Source organism: Rhincodon typus, chromosome 28 (genome assembly GCF_021869965.1).
Source record: "Rhincodon typus isolate 14 chromosome 28, sRhiTyp1.1, whole genome shotgun sequence".
Lineage (NCBI taxonomy): Eukaryota > Metazoa > Chordata > Chondrichthyes > Orectolobiformes > Rhincodontidae > Rhincodon > Rhincodon typus.
The window spans coordinates 36,422,404-36,442,740 of record NC_063359.1 but is presented as its reverse complement, the minus strand read 5'-3'; the positions used below and the strand labels follow the sequence as shown (position 1 = coordinate 36,442,740).

The following is a 20,337-nucleotide window of genomic DNA, read 5'->3' as shown; positions in this document are numbered from 1 at the left end:
CAAACTTGCACATCTTTGGACTATGGGAGGGAACTGGAGCCCGGAGGACACATACGCAGACACACAGAGAATGTGCAAATTCCACACAGTCACTCGAGACTAGAATCGAGCCCAGGACCCGATGCTGTGAAGCAGCAGTGCTAACCACTGAGCCACCGTGCTGCCCCACTGACAAAAATATCCATTAGCTGCCCCATATCTTACCTATTTGCTTCAAATACTCCTTGCAGCACCAAGTTTCACTGCCAAACTAGCTTAATTATATTTTTTATGCTTTTCACTCTGTTTTAATTTTTCTATTGTTATTTCTAATAAAGGCCATTGACTTTTCTGCTTTTTGGAGAAAATAGTAAAAGCTTGAATCCACAGTGCAATACTTTATATGAAGACTGCATTGGTTGTATGTACAAACTTGAGAAGAGTTTTTAAAACTAAAAATTTTCTTCTGTTCTCTTTCTCAATCATTTTACTCCCAGCAAATATCAATTATCGTTCATCACAAGAGGTAATTCCATGAAAAAAAGCTATCTTTGGAGCATGATACAGCATTGATGATGGCTATTCAGCTAAAGGTATGTTGTTTACACTTATGACAGTCCTTCAAGTTCCTCCTCGTAGAGTAGTTGAGTAGAATTAGTTGAATAACTAATGAAGAATTTCAGCATTAAGTGCCAGAAACAGCAGTCAGCTCACATTGAACAAAATGAGGAGTAGTTACACATCAATCGCTATTAATGACAGTCAAATCAAGTGGTTGAACTCCAACCCTCAACTGTGTAAAGACGTGCCTTTCATGGCATCTTAGCAAATGCTCCTGCCTCCAGTGCACTGACTGCTGTGCGCAAATCAAAAGGTACTGCATATATCGCATGAGAGGACATAATTAGCCCGTCAAGACTGCCATCTATGCGGGCAGAGCCTCAAAAAGTGTTAACCAACGCCAGCCTTTCGATTACGCTGGGTCTCCAACCTGACAGTTCTCAACTCAGCATTCCAAAACCAATGCAAAAATCATTGTTCAAATTACTTGGAGATAAAAAAGTGCAACTTAACTATAACAAAACAAGGAAATGCACATGCTGGAAATCTGAAACACACAAAAACACAAAAATTGCGGAAAAACCTCAGCAGGTCTGGCAGCATCTGTCGCAGGAGAAAACAGAGTTAACACTGGTCCACTGATCAGTTTTGGATTTTCAGCTTTGCTCTTTTCTGCCTCCACAACCTGCTGCAACCTATGACCTTCAAAGACTTTTGTCTCTCTTTGCAAACCCCAACTTACGTCACTCCATTTTGACATTCATGTACCTTCAAGTGCCTAAATCCCAAGGTCCAGATTTCCTCTCTCCGTCTCTCTCTCTCTCCCCCCCTTCCTTAAAGACACTCTCTGAAACCTAGCTCTCTGATCAAGCTTTTTGATTACGTGATATCTTCTGTGGTTTGGAATCAACTTTTTTCTTAGTAATTACTGTTGTGAATCTGCCGGTGGATTGGTCTACCACTCTGTTAATGGTGACAATATAAAGACAAGTTGTTCATTTGATGCAACAAAACCCAAATGCAGTAAGGATTATTATCACAAATACTTAATGCTCCATTTTTCCATCTAGCTCCTCCCTGGTGTACATTTTGGCCAGAAATTAAACAACTTAATATCCAAAAAGATTATGCTGACATGGCATAAATACAGCATCTGCAACAACAGATACAATAATTAACTCCCTTTGCTCAGGCTGTGTCTGGCCACAAGACTTGTTTCCAAATTATCTGCTCAAGACTTTTCCAGGAATAAAGATCTAGGTTTTATCAATGAAATTGAAGACAACTCTACTTGTGCTCACTTCAGGGTATTTTCGTACAGCGAAATAAAGTGCAACATGTCTTTAATACTTGTGGAGTGGAGGCCAGCCAACTTCCCATAGGAGGTGGCTAAGGAAGGGGCATTTCTGTTATCTAGGAATGTCTTCTTTAGCTGGTTTCACGGACCTACTTTTCGCCTGCTCAGAGAGTTATCCCCATGTTCTCTCAGCACTTACAGTCACAATCCAGACAAAAAAAAAAGAGGACCGCCATCTGTGAGATAAGACGCTATTCCCAGATCCCACCTGCTCTCAAAGTCATAGAGATATACAGCACAGAAACAGACACTTTGGTCCAACTCATCCATGCCGACCACTTATCCAAAATTAACATAGTCCTATTTGCCAGCATTTGGCCCATATCCCTCCAAACCTTTCCAATTCATATAACCAATCCAGACACTTTTTAAATGCTGCAATTGTATCAGCCTCCTCCACTTTCTTGGCAGCTCATTCCATACATGAACTACCCTCTGCGTGGAAAAGTTGCCCCTTAGGTCCCTTTTAAATCTTTCCCTCCCCCCACCCCATCTTAAACCTACGCCCTCTAGTTTTGGACTCCCCTACCCTGGCAAAAAAGACCTTGACTATTGACCCTATCCATGCCCCTCATGATTTTATAAGCCTCTCTAAGGTCACCCCTCAGTCTTTGACACTCCAGGGAATATAGCCCGAGCCTATAGCTCTTTCCCTATAGCTCAAACCCTCCAACTCTGGCAACATGCTTGTGAATCTTATCTGAACCCTTGGTAGTTTAACAACATTTTTCCTTTAGCAGGGAGACCAGAATTGAACACAGTGTTCCAAAAGTGGCCTAACCAACATCCTGTACAGCCTCAGATGTAAAAGCTTCTGCAGGCAGTATTTTGGAAGAGGAGCAGAGGTTCCCTCAGGGTCCAGGTCAATATTCATTCCTCAATCAACATTAGAAAAGCAGCTCTGACCAGTATCACACTTTGTTTGTCAGAGTTCGCTTCATGCAAACTGGGAACTTCACTTCCTACAATATAACAACAGCTGCATTCCAAAAATACTTGATTTGCTGTGCAGTGCTTTGGAATTGATCGAGATCATGAATGGTGCCATATAAAGTACATGCAGAATATGCCCGAGAGTGTGACACTGGCAGGACAGCAAGAATACTAATAAGTGGGATTGAGAAAGGAGTGTAAACACTATGAAATACATTTATGCAGTGCCTTTCGTGACCACCTTGATGAGGAGCACCATCACAATCACCCTAGCAGCTTGGCAAGGTGGACGAGGAGGGTCGTTTCCCCTTGTTGCAGAGTCTATATTAGAAGGCATCATCTCAGAATAAAGGGGTTTTCCATTTGATATAGAGGTGGAAGAATTTCTTGTCTCAAAGTAGAGAGGATGCAAAATTATTTTTCGGCAGGGGCTGTCAAGTTTGTTCAAGGTCTTTAAGCATGTTCAAGGCTGACGTGCCACAGATTGTTGATCAAGAAGGGAATCAAGTCTAATGGGGAAAAGGCAAGAAAGTGGAGTTGAGGATGCTCGGATCTGACACAATCTCATTGAGACTGTATGGGCGAAATGGCCTACTTCTGCTCCTTAAGGTCTTAACATCCAACACCTCAAGGTACTTTACAGCCAATGAAGCACTGTTATACATAGTCACTGTTGTACTGTAGGGAATATGACAGCTAATTTGCTCACAGCAGTTTGCCACAACTAATCACCTTAATTAACGTCAAGGTCAACCAGGAATGGGCAATTAACCCTGGTCTAGCCAGCGATGCCCACGTCCAATTTATGAATATCAAAAAAAACAGTAATGTGGTAGCAGAGACAAGACCATCTGTTTCTCAAGTGTTGTTTGAAGGATAAGTATTGACCAGGATTTAAGGAAGGAAGCCTACATTCTTCTTAAAAGTAGTGGCATTGGGTTCTTTCACATTTACATTAATGAGGGCGGATGGGACTTGGCTTAACTTCCTAACTAAAAGTTGGAACCTTTGACAGCACAACACTCACTTAGTACTGCATCCTTGATTTTTGTGCTCAAGTCCTGGAGTGGGACTTGAACCCACAACTTTCTAACTTAAGGAGAGTGTGCCACCAACATGGCTATAGCTGACAAAGTGAAAACAGAATGGGCGGGTGAGTGTGAGAGTGCACGAGAGAGTTTGAGAGTGAGAGACTGTAAGGACAGCAAGAAGAGGAGAAGAAAACAAAGAAGCAGCAAAAGTAAGGAACGGGGTAACACACAGGTTGAATAAGGAGGTGAGACAGAGACAAAACAGAGTAACAACAGCAGGAAAAAGGAGGCAGAAAGGAATGAAGCGCAACATTTTGGCAAGAGCTAGTCAATTCTGCTTCTCTGTAATGATTACGATACAAAATAGGAGCACATGATTGCTCTGTTGACCAATGTAAGCCAACTGTCAAGGCCTATACTTGAAAGATCAACCTTTGGTTCCTAGAATTCACCAGCACATCACTGAAAATCCAACATGGGAGGTTCATACACATCCTAACCCCAAGCGGCCGGAAGGAAACTAGAGAATTGCCTTCTTTCTTGTATTTTAAAAAGGGAGGATAAAGGAGAAAGTGGAACAAGGCCAGCCCAATGCAAGCACCTCCCATTGAGGTATTTGAGGAGAATACCACAGATTAAAACCTTTTGACAACCAAAGAAACTGGCCAAGTGCCAACAGCAATTGGACAGGATAAAGAAATGCTACTTCTTTCAGAAGCTGAGTTAGATCCACAGTTTCCTTTCCAAAACTCTGTTGCTTGACAGTTTTGCCCTATTATTCTCGAGTTAAGGAGTTTGAGTTTGTTTATTTGGATATGCCATCTATGTGCTGAACACTGTTGACCAGCAACATTGAAGCAAACTCCAGATCTCTGTGGAAACAGAGATGATTTGACCATCAAAACATTTGTTTACCAGTTTAAAAATAAATCCAATTAGAAGTGTTTTGCAAGCCAACAAAAAAGGAAAGGATTAAGTTAACTGAGAATCAAGGGCAGACCACACAATTTTACTCAACCTCAGAGCCCTACTCATTCTTCTAAGTTCATGCTGCACCCAAGACAGGAATTCCAAAATCATCGACAAAGAGACAAATGTGCCTCCTTTGTACTATTAGATTTAGATATGTGCACACTTGAACAGAAAGCTTGAAGTGAAACTATCCTTAATTCCAATGTTCATTGGAGCAGGAGGAAGCTACTTGGGTCTTCGAGTCAATTTGCTATGCAATCAAACCGTGGCTAATCTGCAAGTCAAGTCTATCCAACAGTCTTTGTTCCATAAAACTGAGGTTTTTGTACGAAAATTTGCTACCAGTCTCAATTTTTCAATTGTCAACTGACCTCCTCCAGCTGCAAGAGACAGGGGCACAGAGAGAAAGCGAGAGAGAGAGGTACAGACAGAGAGCGAGGGAGAGAGAGAGAGAGAGAGAGACAGCGGCACAGACAGACAGCAAGACAGAGAGAGAGAGAGCGACAGACAGTGAGAGACAGAGAGGCAGAGACACAAAGAAGAATATTCCAGATTCTTCTACCCGGTGTGTGACTAACTCCTGCCTGCCTGTCCATGTCCCTGGTTGCACTGTAACTGCACTCTCCATGTTTGCCCCTACCCGCTCATTCTACCATTTGCCCAAACTATAAATATCGATCATTAGCTTTAAACAGTCAAAAGTTCCAAACCTATGAACAGTTTCCTGAAATGCACTAATCCCAGGTTCACAGCACACATCAGAATGTCACTCTCTCATGAGCTCAGGGGTAGCTGATGTGGCTTAGAAATGAAGTTAACTCACATCAGCCATGATCATACTGGGTGGCACAGGGTTTCAGAGGCTGAAAAGCCTCTCATTCAAAATTGTAATACATTTCAATTACAAAAAAATATTGCCAGCTGCTATCATTTGCTCCTTGGTGGTGTTCTTACTTATCTCAATGATGCTTTCCTTGTTAGCAGTGAGAAATAGTACCCTGAGCTAGAGCGCCTCAAAGGAGACAGTTAAGAAAACAGCAAAGTGCCAAATTCCAAGTTGTCAACTGCCAAAACAAATGCAACAAAAAAGAGGGAAGGTGAGAAACCGCGTGCAATAAAGCTGCACCGTGGCTCAGTGGTTAGCACTGCTGCCTCACAGCGCCAGGGACCCGGGTTCGATTCCACCCTCTGGTGACTGTCTGTGTGGAGTTTGCACATTCTCCCAGTGTCTGCGCGGGTTCCCTCCAGATGCTCCGGTTTCCTGCCGCAGTCCAAGGATGTGGAGGTTAGGTGGATTGGCCATGCTAAATTGCCCGTAGAGTTCAGCGATGTGCAGATTAGGGGGATGGGTCTGGGTCTGGGTAGGATGCCCCGAGGGTTGGTGTGGACTTGTTGGGCCAAAGGGCCTGTTTCCACACTGTAGGGATTCTATGATAAAATTCTATGCACGGTTTAGAGCAGGCAGCATAAATCCACTCTAAGGTCAGATGAAGACACTGACTCTCACCTATTTCTGGGCAAACCATGTAGTACATATAGGGGTGAAAGTCACACCACAGAAAAGTTTTCCTCATTAAGCGTAAAATGACAACATCCTGAAAAAAAGCACAGAGACGAGAGAAACAAATCAGCCCTACAGGTTGAGGCTTATGCCACTTGCATGTTTCTGGAAAAACATTTCAAATCTTCTTCACTAAAAATATTGAAACATTCCTCTCTCTCGTGTAGTTATTTGGTTTTCCCCCTTTTAATGCTCAACTCCCCTTACATTCCACATTCTAACCAACTGATGGATGAAGAGTTTCCTCCTTTTTGGATTTATTCAAGGCCACCTTGTACTTGGTTTCCCCATTCTACAACAAGCAAGAAGGTCTTTCCTACATCAAACTTAAATCAACCTCAAAAGATCAAAATGATCATCTCTCAGTTTTCTCTTCATTTGCCAAAGAAACTGCATTGCTACAGCACCTTCCGCAACTGCAGGACATTCCAAAGTTCCCCAAAGAGGGAAATCAGCAGTTTGCACACAGAAAGCTCCACAAATCAGCTGCGTGATATGGATCAGATCCCCTGTTTTTAGTAAAGTTGAAGGAGGAATAAATATTGGCCTGGTCACCAAGAGACAATGACCCACCCCTCTTATTCTTCAAAACAATGCTTTGGGAGCTTCTAAATGCACCAGGAGGGGGAAGTATTTGACCTCAGTAGAAGATCTTGTCACAAAAAGGTAGTACCTTTGCAGCAATTTTTCATTATTGGACTCGAGTCTCTAGATTTGGACTTAATTCCACAAACTTTTATGAGGTTGAATTGCTCCTGACTAAACCCAGCTGGCTATTTTATCCACAGAAGACCATTTTGTACACTTAACACTGACTGTACTGCACTGACTTGGCTGTATGACAAGTACATCATTGTCTGTAAATTAGTTTGAGGTTTTAAAGGGCACTGTACAAAATGGAATTATTCCTACATTTCACCCTTACTCATATGACTCCAACCACAGATTTTGTGGTTGATACACTGCGCCCTCAAGATGATTAACAATGGTCAAACCAAATTCTGACAACACCTGGGAACAAAAATTGCATTGAGCTAAATGTTCTTTGGTTAGTTTGTAATCTGAACCAAAAATGAATGCTTATTTGGATTTTGAATTATTAGAAACATAAGAAATAGGCTGGTTCTGAAGAAGTCACATTTAATTGAAATCCTTGTTTCGCTATCCACTGATTGCGCCAAACCCTCTGAGTTTCTCCAGCAAAAACAGAGTGTGCAGGCAAAGGACTGATGAAGGGTCACAGACTCAAAATGTTAACTGTTTTTCTCTCTACAGATGCTGCTGGACCTGCATTTCTCCAGCATTGTGTTTTTGCCCAGATTTCCAGCATCTGCATTTATGTGCGATCATTTTAAGAGCTTCTCCAGCACTTTGATTTTGTTTAAGAAATAGGTTATAACGCCATCGAACCAGTTGTGCTAATCTGTAGGATTATGACTGATCTGCTATCTCAACTCAATTTTTCTAATTTATCCCCACACTGCTCAAATTATTAAGAACTACAGATGCCAGAAATCTGAAAGAGAAACAGAAATTGCTGCAGAAACAGAGAGTGTGTTGGGGGCAGTGGGGGGGCAAGGGAAGGAGTGAGGAGTAGAATGGAAGTTCTGTCACAGAGAGGGGCGGAGCGAAAAGGTGGCAAACTGCAACATCGCTTCACCTTTCTCTCTATACCTTTTCCTAGCCACCGTCAGTTCTAAAAGGAGGGTCACTGGACCCGAAATGTTAACTCTGCTTTCTCTTTCTATAAATGCTGCTACACCTGAGTTTCTCCAGTAATTTTTGTTTTGTTGGTCAAATTATTGACTATGTACCCACTACTCTGAGTTAGAGAATTTTGAGTATTCACAACTTTACATGAAGAATGGTCTATTCAACTCAGCCCCAGACGTCCAGTTCCCTGTCCAAGACCAGAACCATTGTCCCAGACTCTCCAGTCAAAGAAAACCACCTTTCAACATCCAACTTGTCATGCAGGCTGAGAATTACATACATTTCCATGACATCATCACTGCCTGTTCTTTTAAATTCCAATTTAAAACAGAAATTAATGTGTTTTTTTTTTAAAAAAGCTAATATAATTAGCGTGAAGACGGTGGGTGGCTCAATGTGGTTAGTCCAAGTACTGTGTCTTCTTGCTTCGACTGGCTTCATCAGTCCAGTTAATCGCAACACAGACCATCTGCACATGTATAGAAGTAGACTGACGATTAACATAAGGAGGACATGGAGAAGGGAGGAGGAAAACAAATTAAAATTCCTATTCTGTTTCTGACAAGGCAACAAACTGCATACACAGCAGCTCATCAAACCTCACATGAATTAGAGATATACGATTAGACCAGTCAGTCAATCATGTCTACTCAACCATTCAATACAACCATGGCTGATCTTGAGCTACAACTTTGCCATAGTTCCTAGATTTCCAAGAGAAATCACAACGTTAAATATAATCAACTCTGGAGCACAGAACATCCAAAGTCCTCTGGGCTACAGAATTCCAAGAATTCACAATCATTTGACTGAAGCAATTTCTCAGCTCAGTTCAAAATGATTGACCCTTGTGCTGAAACGGTCTTCGTGTTGTGTTCCCCAGCCAGGAGGTGGTTACCTCGGTTGGCTGGACATCTGTTTGCAATGCACAGTAATGCCAACGTATGTGGGTTCAATTCCTGCACTGGTTGAGGTTACCATGAAGGACTCTCCTCCTCAACCACTTCCCTCACCAGAGATTTGGTGACCCTCAGCTTAAACCATCAATCATCGGTTTAATGAAAGAGTAGCCTTTGGTGACTACTCCCCAGCTAGGTAATCCCCAGAATATTACCTGGGTTTGCAGATTAATAGTCTGGCCATAATACCACCAGGCCATCACCCTACTCCTGTCATTCTTCTGAATACCAGAGGATCAAGGCCCAAATTTACTCAGTCTCTTATCATAAAACAACACCCTCATCTCGGGGACAAATCTAGTCAACCTTCACTGTACCAGCTCCGATGCAAGTAAACCCTTCCTTTCACATAAAGACACAAAATATTCCAGATGCAGCCTCACAGACAGAATCGTTTGTACCTTGTCTCATTTTGTAGGTTATACATAGAGCTATTTGGAAACAAAAACCATCCCAAACATGAAAATGATATAACTGCCAAGTCAAACTATTTTTGCAATGTTGATTGAAAACTGACAGCACTTCAAACACCAGGAAAACTCAAAGCTCTGGAGACAGACATCACTGACATGGCCAAGATTGATTGCCTGCCCCCAAGATGACATGCAAATTAGGAGCAGGAGTAGGCCATTCGGCCCTTTGAGCCTGCACCACCATTCAATATGATCACAGCTGATAATCCAACTCAATCGCCTGTTCTTGATTTCATCGCACCCTCTTTGATCCCTTTAGTCACCTGGGGGTGCAAACTAACTGCAAGCCTGGTGAACCAGCTGTGGATGTAGGGAGGGTTCATCTCCCATTGTTGCAAAGGGACCCAAGTCTATCTATAGAAGATTGAACCTACTTTATTGTTTTTGATGGGATGTGGGCATTGGCACTGGCCTGGGCCACTGGATTATTCTTCTAGTGTCATTACCAGTATGCTACCAACTCCCTGAATGAAACACCAGCACAGAACTTGCACTCACATTTTGCGACATGAACCTTCTGACCTCAAGGCAACAGTTGGGTGACTGGACAATGTAAAACGCTTACACAAAAAAAAAAGCTTGATTTCTCAAAGGGACAAAGAGACAATTTTCAATCTTGACATACCTTCTTTGAAAACAACGAACCACGTTGTCAGATGTTCCAAGATATTGTTTCCACAATGACGCAGGGTGAGGGGTTAGCGAGGCCATAATGCACTCACCAGGTTTGTCACAGACTGTCTCAGTTCCTTGCTACATTTCGAAGTCACAGCACTGTCTCCTGCAGTATCACGCTGCTTTAAATAACTGCTTTGCCTATTGCTGTAGCTCCACACAAACTGCTACTGGGATTTGATTGGCAAATTTATGCTTTCAAATTAGGTCACGTGATGGAAGTTATAATTTATCACTTATGCTTAAAATATTTCCGATAGAGCAGAGCAGAGCACAGCACCCAGCAAAGGCAGCACAAGAATCGTTTGGCATGGCTTACACACACAAAAACAATGTTAGAAAAATAATTGCATTTTTTAATGCACTTATGACGTCAGCACCCAAAAGGAGCTTACTTAAAATGCAGTCAGAGGTGGAACACAGAAACCTCCCAAAAACAGCAAGCTGATCACGGCTCATCAATTGGTTTACCGTGATTTCTTTTCTTCTAAATCTTTCATGGACATGGGTATCACTGGCAATGCCAGCTATTGTTGCCCATCTCTAATTGCTCTTTAAATCACAAAGTTAGCTGCGCCATTTCAGAGGGTAGTTAAGGGTCAACCAAAGTCCTGCAAATCTGGAGTCATATGTGGGCCTGGTCAGGCAAGGATAACAGAGTTCCTTCCCAAAAGGACATGAGTTAACCACAAGCGTTTTCCGAATAATCGATGATCTAAGACTTTTACTGAGACTGGACTAACTGCATTCAAATTCCACCAGATGATAGGATTTGAAGCCATGTTCCCACAGCACTGGCCCTGGCCTCTGGATCTCTTGTCCAGTACTTTGTCACTGGACGGTCCCTACAATCACGTACCAAGTCAGGGTCGGAGCACCAAAGGCAACTCTGCTGCTCTTCAAATTTGCCATGGGTTCTTTCATGACCACCCTTGGGGGAGCAGGTAAGGCTCTGTCTCACCAAAACACATTACCTCCAAGTGTGCAGCACTGTCTCAGGAATACACAAGAACGTTACCTCAAATCTTGCACTCAAGTCTGGAGTCAAGTCTGGAGTCAACCCTCAAGCTTCTGACTCAACACATGTAGTTATGTTTAAAAATGAAACTTTTCACATGAAAGGGGCAGGTTAAGCAAAATGTAGGTCATAAAAAGGGATTAAGTCCAAAAATGTAACAGGGTTGATGACTGCGCTCTATATGGAGAATCCACTCTGGCAAATACTTTTACAATTCTAGGGATGGGACACGGGTGTGCACTTTGTAACTTCTGAAAAGCAAAACGCCAGCTTGCCCTGAAGGAAGGTGTATTCGGGGCGGTAGAGCAGTTAGCACTGCTGCCTCACTGCAACAGGGGCCCAGGTTCAATTCCGGCTTTGGTTGACGGTCTGTCTGTGTGGAGTTTGCGCATTCTCCCCGTGTCTGCATGGGTTTCCCCTAGGGGCTCTGGTTTCCTCCCACCATCCAAAGATGTGGGGGTTAGGTGGATTGGCCAGACTAAATTGTCCATAGTGTAGAGCGATGTGCAGGTTAGCGGATTAGCCATGGGAAATGCAGGGTTACAGGGATAGGGTAGGGAGACGGGTCTGGGTGGGATGCGCTACAGAGGGTCAGTGTGCACTCAATGGGCCAAATGACCTCCTTCCACACTCTAGGGATTCTATGATTCCACAATCTCTGTATAGAAGCAAAACAAGCCAGAACACTGCAAGTTTCAACTGGAGGCAGTGGTGAATTAAAACTTTCATGTTGAAAATGACTTACACATGACAAATTCTTTGACAGCAGGAGTTCTTTGAAAAGGTTCATTGGAGATGCAAGCAGAAAAGGAGAGGGAGGTGGAAGCACCAAGAGAAATGGAGAGATAATAGGAAACATGGTTAAGAGGTAGATTTTAATGAAACCATCTATGTAAGAGATATGCAGGACAGCAGAACAGACAGAAATACAAGTAAGAGTTCTGAAACATTCCTCCAAACATCAAGATATATTTGAGATAGTAAGAACTGCCAATGCTGGAGTCAGAGGTAACACAGTGTGGAGCTGGAGGAACACAGCAGGCCAGGCAGCATCAGAGGAGAGGAAAAGTTGACGTTTTGAGTCGGGACCCTTCTTCAGATATATTTGAACCGGTTAATGATGTTGTGACGTACAGAAAGACAGGAAGGAACGAGTGCAGAGGGGATGCATGGTGACCTGAGTCAGAATACAAGATTGGAAATCAGTTATATTGAAAAGGAGTTGTAAACAGTTGGACAAATTCATTTAGAGTCATCAAGCTGTACAGCACAGAAACAGACCCTTCGGTCCAACTCATCCATGCCAACCAGATATCCTAAATTAATCTAGTACCATTTGCCAGCATTTGGCCCATATCCCTCTAAACCCTTCCTATTCATATACCCATCCAGATGCCTTCTAAATGTTGTAATTTTAAAAATTTATTTCTCAAAAGGTCTGGGACTGGAGGGTTTGTGACAGAGTTGCAGGGAGTTGAACGGGAATGAAAAGAAGGATTTTTTTTAAAAACGGAGTGGCAGTGACCTCAATGGGGTTTGTGTGTGCATCCACATGTGTTTGGGGGGTGGGGGGTTTTGGGGTGGAGGAGAAAGCGCGTAGAAGAAAAGATAGTGAGCAGTGATCAAAAAAGGAAATTGAATTAGCACTTGAGAAAAATCATCATACACGGCTGTACAGCTAGAGAAGGGGGGGGGTACGAGATAATTGAATTGTTCTGCAGGCAGCCAGAATAAATTCCAAATGAGACAAACAGCCTTTTGCTGCACTCTCATAACTCTACAAATCAGTAGTCTGAGTAGCAGCAGAAATTAAGAGCAATGTTTATGCAGCCTTAGGTCAATCAGTTTTGTGAAAATAATTTTCTACTTCGTACATGTTGAATTGCTCAATGGTTAAATGATCTGTGGCTTTAAAAGAGAGTGTGAGAGGACACGAGGTTCAGCTATTTTTGTCTAGAGTCTTTCGAATTCTTAGCTCGACCCGAAATTAATTGCAGGCTGAACCTTTCTGGACAAACTAATTACATGTTTCTCAGGATGTGACTGTTTTATGATGACAATGCACAATGAGGAAAAGCCATGACCTTCAAATCAAATAGTCAGACAGGGAATGGGCAACCAGCTGAAGTTGAAGCTAAGTTCATTGCAGGTCAACTATCGAACTCTTTCAGGGGGCAAAGGATACAACATTCCAGTTTGACCTCAGTCTATTACTCATAACGACTGATTTCAACCACAAACAGTAGCCAAAAGCAACGTTTACTATTTACAACCACTTGGACATTTCAATTTAATACTGATAAAAATAAATAGGGTGTTGCCAATTTCACTCTATATTTCCACAGCCTTTTGAACAGTTGGAGAATGAGTTCATACTGACGAAAATAGTCCAGTCATCTTTCTGATGAGAAATTGAACCAAAACAAAACGCTCCGGCCCCAAACCTGTCTTCTTAATTGAACATTAAAAAAATCCAAAAGAACTATTCTCTTGAAGAAGGGTCTCGAACTGAAACGTCAATTTTCCTACTCCTCTGATGCTGCCTGACCTGCTGGGTTTCTCCAGCTCCACACTGTGTTACCTCTATTCTCTTCAGAATCCTGGCCAATATTTATTCCTCAATCAACTGGATTACACAGTCATGTTTCCAGATGTTTGAGAATTTACTGGCAACAAATTTATCACTCGGTTTCTGACACTATCACAGTGATCACACTTCTACAAGTGCTCCATTAGCTTTAGAGTCCTGAGGTCATGAAGAGGTGCTATGCAAATTTATTTCTTTACCCAAAAGACTTTGCTGCACAAAGAAAGTGCTCTGTTCCTCATTCCAATTCATAACACAGTGGGAGGGTTGAATTTGGCCAAAGACGAAGATAATTACTGCAAGTGGTTGATCAGAGCATCAGTGCTTTGTTCCGCAGTTGACTGGTGAGAAAATAAAACCCCCACCAGTATTAAGAGCAATGGATGTTAAAAGGCACAGATATTAACAGTCGGAGGCAGCACAGCTGACTCATCAACCATTTCAACTAAAAAACACACTGACTCAGTGTTCAACAACACTGACTGCACCAGATGAGGAGGTGGCAACAAGAGCAAAACGGAGATTCCAGCACATATCTGACCAGTACAGTTGATCAAATCCAGAAAATGGGTGTGGGTCATGGTAAAAAGCAGAATCCACTACTCATAAGTGCTTTAAGGATTACCACTTCAATGAACGAAGAGAATGTTATCCACAGAGATTATGATGCACAAAATAGCCCCTTGACGTCTTTACCCAGTGATACAGAACAAATCCTGTCTCAACTTCCAAACCCAGTGACACAGTTCACTTTCCCATCAAGCAGTACATTGCAGGCCATATATTAAACCTGCATTTTTAACCCTTAAATCAGCAATAACTCTCAGGTAGTGTCGTGCCCACTTTTGGTACAGTATAACAAAGTGTCGCATCACTCAAAGAAAAATAAAGTACTGCAGATGCTGGAAATCTGAAATAAAAACACAACAAAGAACAAAGAACACACAGCACAGGAACAGGCCCTTCAGCCCTCCAAGCTTGCAGCGACACACTTTGCCCTTTCATACTAAAACTGTCTTCACTTACAGGATCCATATCCCTCCATTCCCTTCCTATGCATGTATTCATCCAGATGTTTCCTGAATGCTGTTCTTGAGCCTGCTTTCACCACCTCCTCTGGCAGCACATTCCAGGCACTCAACACCCTTTACATGAAAAACGTACCTCACACATCTCTTTTAAACATGCCCCCCAATCCCCACCTTGTACCTTGAACCAGTGTCCCCTAGTAATTGACCCCTCCACCCTGGGAAAAAGCCTCATACTTTGCACTCTATCCATGCCATTCACAATCTTTTAACCTTCTGTCAGGTTGTCCCTCAACCTTCTGCATTCCAGTGAAAACAAACCCAGTCTATCCAACCTTGCTTCATATCTAAAATCCCCTATACTAGGCAACAAAGTGCTGGGAAATTGCAATATGGCAGTATCTGTGGAGAGTGAATCCGAGTTAATGCTTCAAATCCAATATGACTCTCCTTCGGACCAGAGTCAGACCAGGCTTGTAATACCGACTCTGATTGCAATTTTGCAGATGCTGCCAGAGCTGTCGAGTTTCCCCAGCACTGATTGCTGGAGAAATGCCAAAACCAAATACTGCCACCTCAGACAATCCAATAGCACCATCTGAAGAACAGCAACATGTTTTCCTGGTGGTGTCCTGGTGAATTGGATAAAGCAGAATGCCGACATGTACTCAGACCCTAAAGAACGTGGTGGTTTGATACGTGAAACTGGAGTACACTTTCAAATGAGAAACAGAAACACCCTCATACTGAGCTTGCAACTAACTGCAGCACCACAGTCCTACTCATAAAAACACAAAATATAAAGATAAACGACGTCATCTATGTGTGGGACCACAGGAGATGGGAGAGATACCAAATGAATATTTCACGTCAGCATTTACTGTGGCGAAACTCATGGAGGCAAGGGAACTCGGGGAAATAAATACTGATGTCTTGATAACAGTCCACAGTACAGAAGAGAATGTGTTGGAGGTCATAAAAATCAAAGGTGGATAAATGTCAGACATTGTGGGAAGCTAGGGGAAGTAATTGCGGGGCACCAGGCAGAGATATTTCTATCATCTGCAGCCATGGGTGAGGTGCCGGAGGACTAGTGGGTGGCTAATGTTGAGCCTCTATTTAAGAAAGGCTGTAAAGGGAAGTCTGGGAACCGTAGACCTTTGAGTCTGACATCAGTGGTGACTAAGGGGACTTGCAGACAATAATGACTGCAGATGCTGGAAGCTGGAGTCAATAAACGTGGAGCTGGAAAAGCACAGCAGGTCAGACAGTATTTAAGGAGCAGGGAAGTCAATGTTTCAGACCAAAATCCTAATTTCCCTGCACCTCGGATGTTGTCTGAGCTGCTGTGCTTTTCCAGGTCCACATTTATTGACTCAGTGCTGAATAAGTCATTGGAGGGGATTCTGACAGATAGGATTTACATAATTTGGAGAAACAATGACTGATTAGGGATAGTCAGCATGAATGTGTGCATTGAAAATACTGTCTCATAAACTTGAAAGAGTTTTTTGAGGACACAATCAAACAGATAGATGAGGGCAGAGCCGTAGATGTCATCCACGTGGCCTTTACTAAAGCCTTTGACAAGGTTCTGCATGATAGGCTAGTTGGTAAAGTTAGACCACATGGGATTCGGGGACAGCTTGCCAATTGGATACAAAATTGGCTTGACAGTGGGAGACAGAGGTGATGGTGGAGGGTTGTATTTCAGACTGGAGGCCTCAGACTAGCAGTGTTCCGCTGGGATCAGTGCTGGGTCCACCATTTTTTGAATTTATATCAACTATTTGGATGAGAATTTAGGAAACATGGTTAGTAAGTTCGCTGATGACACCAAAATTGGTGGTATAGTGGAGAGTGAAGAAGGTTATCTAAGATTACAAAGGGATCTTGATCAGTTGGCTGAGGAGTGGCAGATGGAGTTTAATTTGGATAAATGTGAGGTATTGTATTTTGGGGAAAAAAGGGCAGGACCTGTACAGTTAATGGTAGGGGACCATGGGTAGCGTTGTCAAACAGAGAGACGTAGGGGTTCAGATACACAGTTCTTTGAAAGTTGCATCACAGGTAGACAGGGAGGTTAAGAAGGCGTTTAGCATGCTTGCCTTCATTGCTCAGACCATTGAATATTGGAGAAGGGACATCATGTCACAGTTGTGCAGGACAATGGTGAGGCCACTTTTGGAGTACTGCGTATACTTCTGGTCACCCTGTTATGGGAAGGACATTATTAAATTGGGGAGGATGCAGAAAAGATTTACAAGGAAGTTACCGGGACTGGAGGGTTTGATTTAGAAGGAGAGGCTAGGACATAGGAGGTTGAGGAGGTGACCTTATAGAGGTTTAGAAAATCATGACAGGCATAGATATGACAAATAACAAAGGTCTAACCCCTAGGGCTGGGGAGTTCAAAACTAGATGACATAGCTTTTAAGGCGAGAAAAGAAAGATTTAAAAGATTTACCTGAGGGGGCAACTTTTTCACAAAGAGAGTGGTTCAGGTGTGGAATGAATTGCGAGATGAAGTCGCAGATGCAAGTACAATTACAACACTTAAAAGATATTTGGACAGGTACGTGAATAGGAAAGGTTTAGAAGGATATGGGCCAAATGCAGGCAAATGGGACTAGTTTAGTTTGGGGAGATTGGTTAGCAAGGACAAGTTGGACCGAAGAGTCTGTCTCCGTGCTGTATGACTGTATAAAAAAAAACTGAACTTCCAACAAATCGTAATAACTGTGCAGCAGCTTTATGATGAGGTCACGAACAGTAATATTTTTTACGTGGATGAACATGAGCCTGATCTAACATAATCCTTGTGTCAAGCTTGGTGAGGATTGCTATTAACAGACAGGAAATTAGCTCAACTAAACTGGCACATTATTAGTGGGGAACACATTTTCTGCTCCAAGCCATCACCTTTGATTAAGGACTGACAATTTCTCTGTGCGCTACTGAACATTTATCCTTCATTCAGCATGACTATAAGATGATTATGTGGTCTTTATCACATCGCTCTCTGTGGGAGCTTACTGGGTGCGAATTGGTTGCCAATGTTCCTGACATTGCAACGGTGACTTTATTTCAAAAAACACTTCTCACTGGCTGTAGAGAAATTTGCAGCATCTTCTGCCCGTGAAAAGCTTTCTATAAATTCAAATCTGGTTTTATTGCGTTCAGTTCTGGTCACCTCATTACAGGAAAGATATTGAAGCTTTAGAGAGAGGGTGCAGAGGAGATTTACCAGGATATTGCCTGGACTGAAGGGCAGGTCTGATGAGGAAAGGTTGAGGGAGCTAGGGCTCTCTTCATTGGAGCGAAGGAGGATGAGAGGTAACTTGATAGAGGTTTACAAGATGATGACAGGCATAGATAAAGTGGATAGTCAGAGACTTTTTCCCAGGGCAGAAATGAGTATTATGAGGGGGCATAATTTTAAAGGTGATTGGAGGAAGGTATAGGGGAGATGTCAGAGGTAGGTTCTTTACACAGAGTGGTGGGCGTGTGGAATGCGCTGCCGGCAGTGGTAGTGGAGTCAAATACTTTAGAGACATTTAAACGACTCTTGAATAGGCACATGGAGGATAGTAAAATGTAGGGTAGATTGATTTTAGTAGGATAATTGGTTGCCACAACATCGTGGGCTGAAGGGTCTGTAGTGTGCTGTACTGTTCTACGTTCTATATTTTGTGTTTTGTTTTAAAACACTTGCATCCATGACCAGGATCGCTCTAAAATTGCTATAGTCCTACCAGACTGAAGGGGTGCTCTCTCAGAGAGAGAGAAGGGGAGGAAAGAGAGACAATTAATGGTGGTTTAACCTGAAGGTCACCACACTTCAAGCAAAGGGACAGGCTGAGCAGAGTCCTTCATAGTAACCTTAGCCATCAGCAAAATTGAACCTACACTGTTGGCATCATTCGTGCCACAAACCAGCCATTAAGCAAACAGAGCTAACTAACCACTGCTCTGAACTGTGCAATGAACACATTCCCCTTCACTTCCTCCAGATAAAAGATCCTGCTGTGGAAACTCATGTGATCCCAGTTTTGGCTGTCTTCTTATTGAACGTATTGTAGTTCAATTTTACATGGGCCTCTCCCTTGTAAAATTTTTCTGTTGGCATTAGCACTGCTTCCTAGTCACTTCTGTCCTCAGAATTTCGTTAATTTTACTTCCGACGTGCAACCTGACCTTGCTTTATGAAATCCTTATTCTGAACCTTGCCTTCCCATCATCAATGTTTGGTGATAGGCAGGCCTTTGACATCTCTTATACGCACATCGACTCTTCCAAGTACCAAGATTAGGCTCTTGTCACCATCCTTCCAGCAAGAACTTAAATCTGATATTGTAGGTTTTCTATCATATCTTCCCTGTTGATAAGTGCAGATGAAACAAACTTGGAGCAGAAGTAGGCTACGCTTCCTTTCAAGTCTGTTCCGCCCTTCAATAAGATCACAGCTGAATGGATTAACCCTAACCCTAACCTTATTGCAACTTTGCATTCTTGCTTATCCTAAGTAATACTTGAATTCCTTGTTAGTTAAGGATACATTTACCTCCACCTTAAAAAAAGATTTGATGATTCTGGCTCCACTATTCTTTTGGGAAGAGAATTCCAAAAGCTCCCAATCATTAAAAATATCATCCCGGTCTTAAGTGGGAGACTCCTTGTTTTTAAAACTTCAGTTCTTGCCTCTTCCACAAGGAGGACTATCCTTTCAGCAACGTGCGAAATGCTCTGCATTCCTCAACTGCCCTCCAGCACAATGGGCAGGAACCCACTGAGGTGATCCCAACTGCCATGTTTGTGTCCTTGCCTTCCTCAATCTGACTGGATCTGTTTGACACTACCCTGGTTGCCTCAATCTTAAATAAAAAGACATGAACAAACTGAGCAAGGTGATTAACCAGACACCATAACTCAGAATTGTATCAGAGATAGTAGGAACTGCAGATGCTAGAGAATCTGAGATAACAAGGTGTAGAGCTGGATGAACACAGCAGGCCAAGCAGCATCATAGGAGCAGGAAGGTTGACGTTTCGGGCCTAGACCCTTCTTCAGAAATGGGGAGGGGAAGGGGGTTCTGAAATAACTAGGGAGAGAGGGGGAGGTGCATAGAAGATGGATAGAGGAGAAGATAGGTGGAGAGGAGACAGACCGGTCAAAGAGGCGGGGATGGAGCCAGTAAAGGTGAGTGTAGGTGGGGAGGTAGGGAGGAGATAGGTCAGTCCAGGGAAGACGGACAGGTCAAGGGGGCGGGATGAGGTTAGTAGGTAGGAGATGGGGGTGGGGCTTGAAGTGGGAGGAGGGGATAGGTGGGAGGAAGGACAGGTTAGGGAGGCGGGGACGAGCTGGGCTGGTTTTGGGATGCGGTAGGGGGAGGGGAGATTTTGAAACTTGTGAAGTCCACATTGATACCATTGGGCTGCAGGGCTCCCAAGCGGAATATGAGTTGCTGTTCCTGCAACCTTCAGGTAGCAT

General features: G+C 43.0%; 1 protein-coding gene across 6 annotated transcripts in view; it reads right to left on the bottom strand.

Moving 5' to 3' along the window:
- The window catches only part of gpsm1b (G protein signaling modulator 1b), a 229,250-nt gene that overhangs the window by 176,231 nt on the left and 32,682 nt on the right, over window positions 1–20,337 (bottom strand). The window contains exon 1 of one of the 6 annotated variants that reach the window (XM_048613491.1): window positions 10,165–10,186. The exons of the other annotated variants lie outside the window; for them this stretch is intronic. The gene's annotated coding sequence lies outside the window, so the exon portion shown is untranslated. Of the gene's footprint in view, window positions 1–10,164; window positions 10,187–20,337 lie in introns of those variants that run through there. 6 annotated transcript variants of the gene reach the window in all.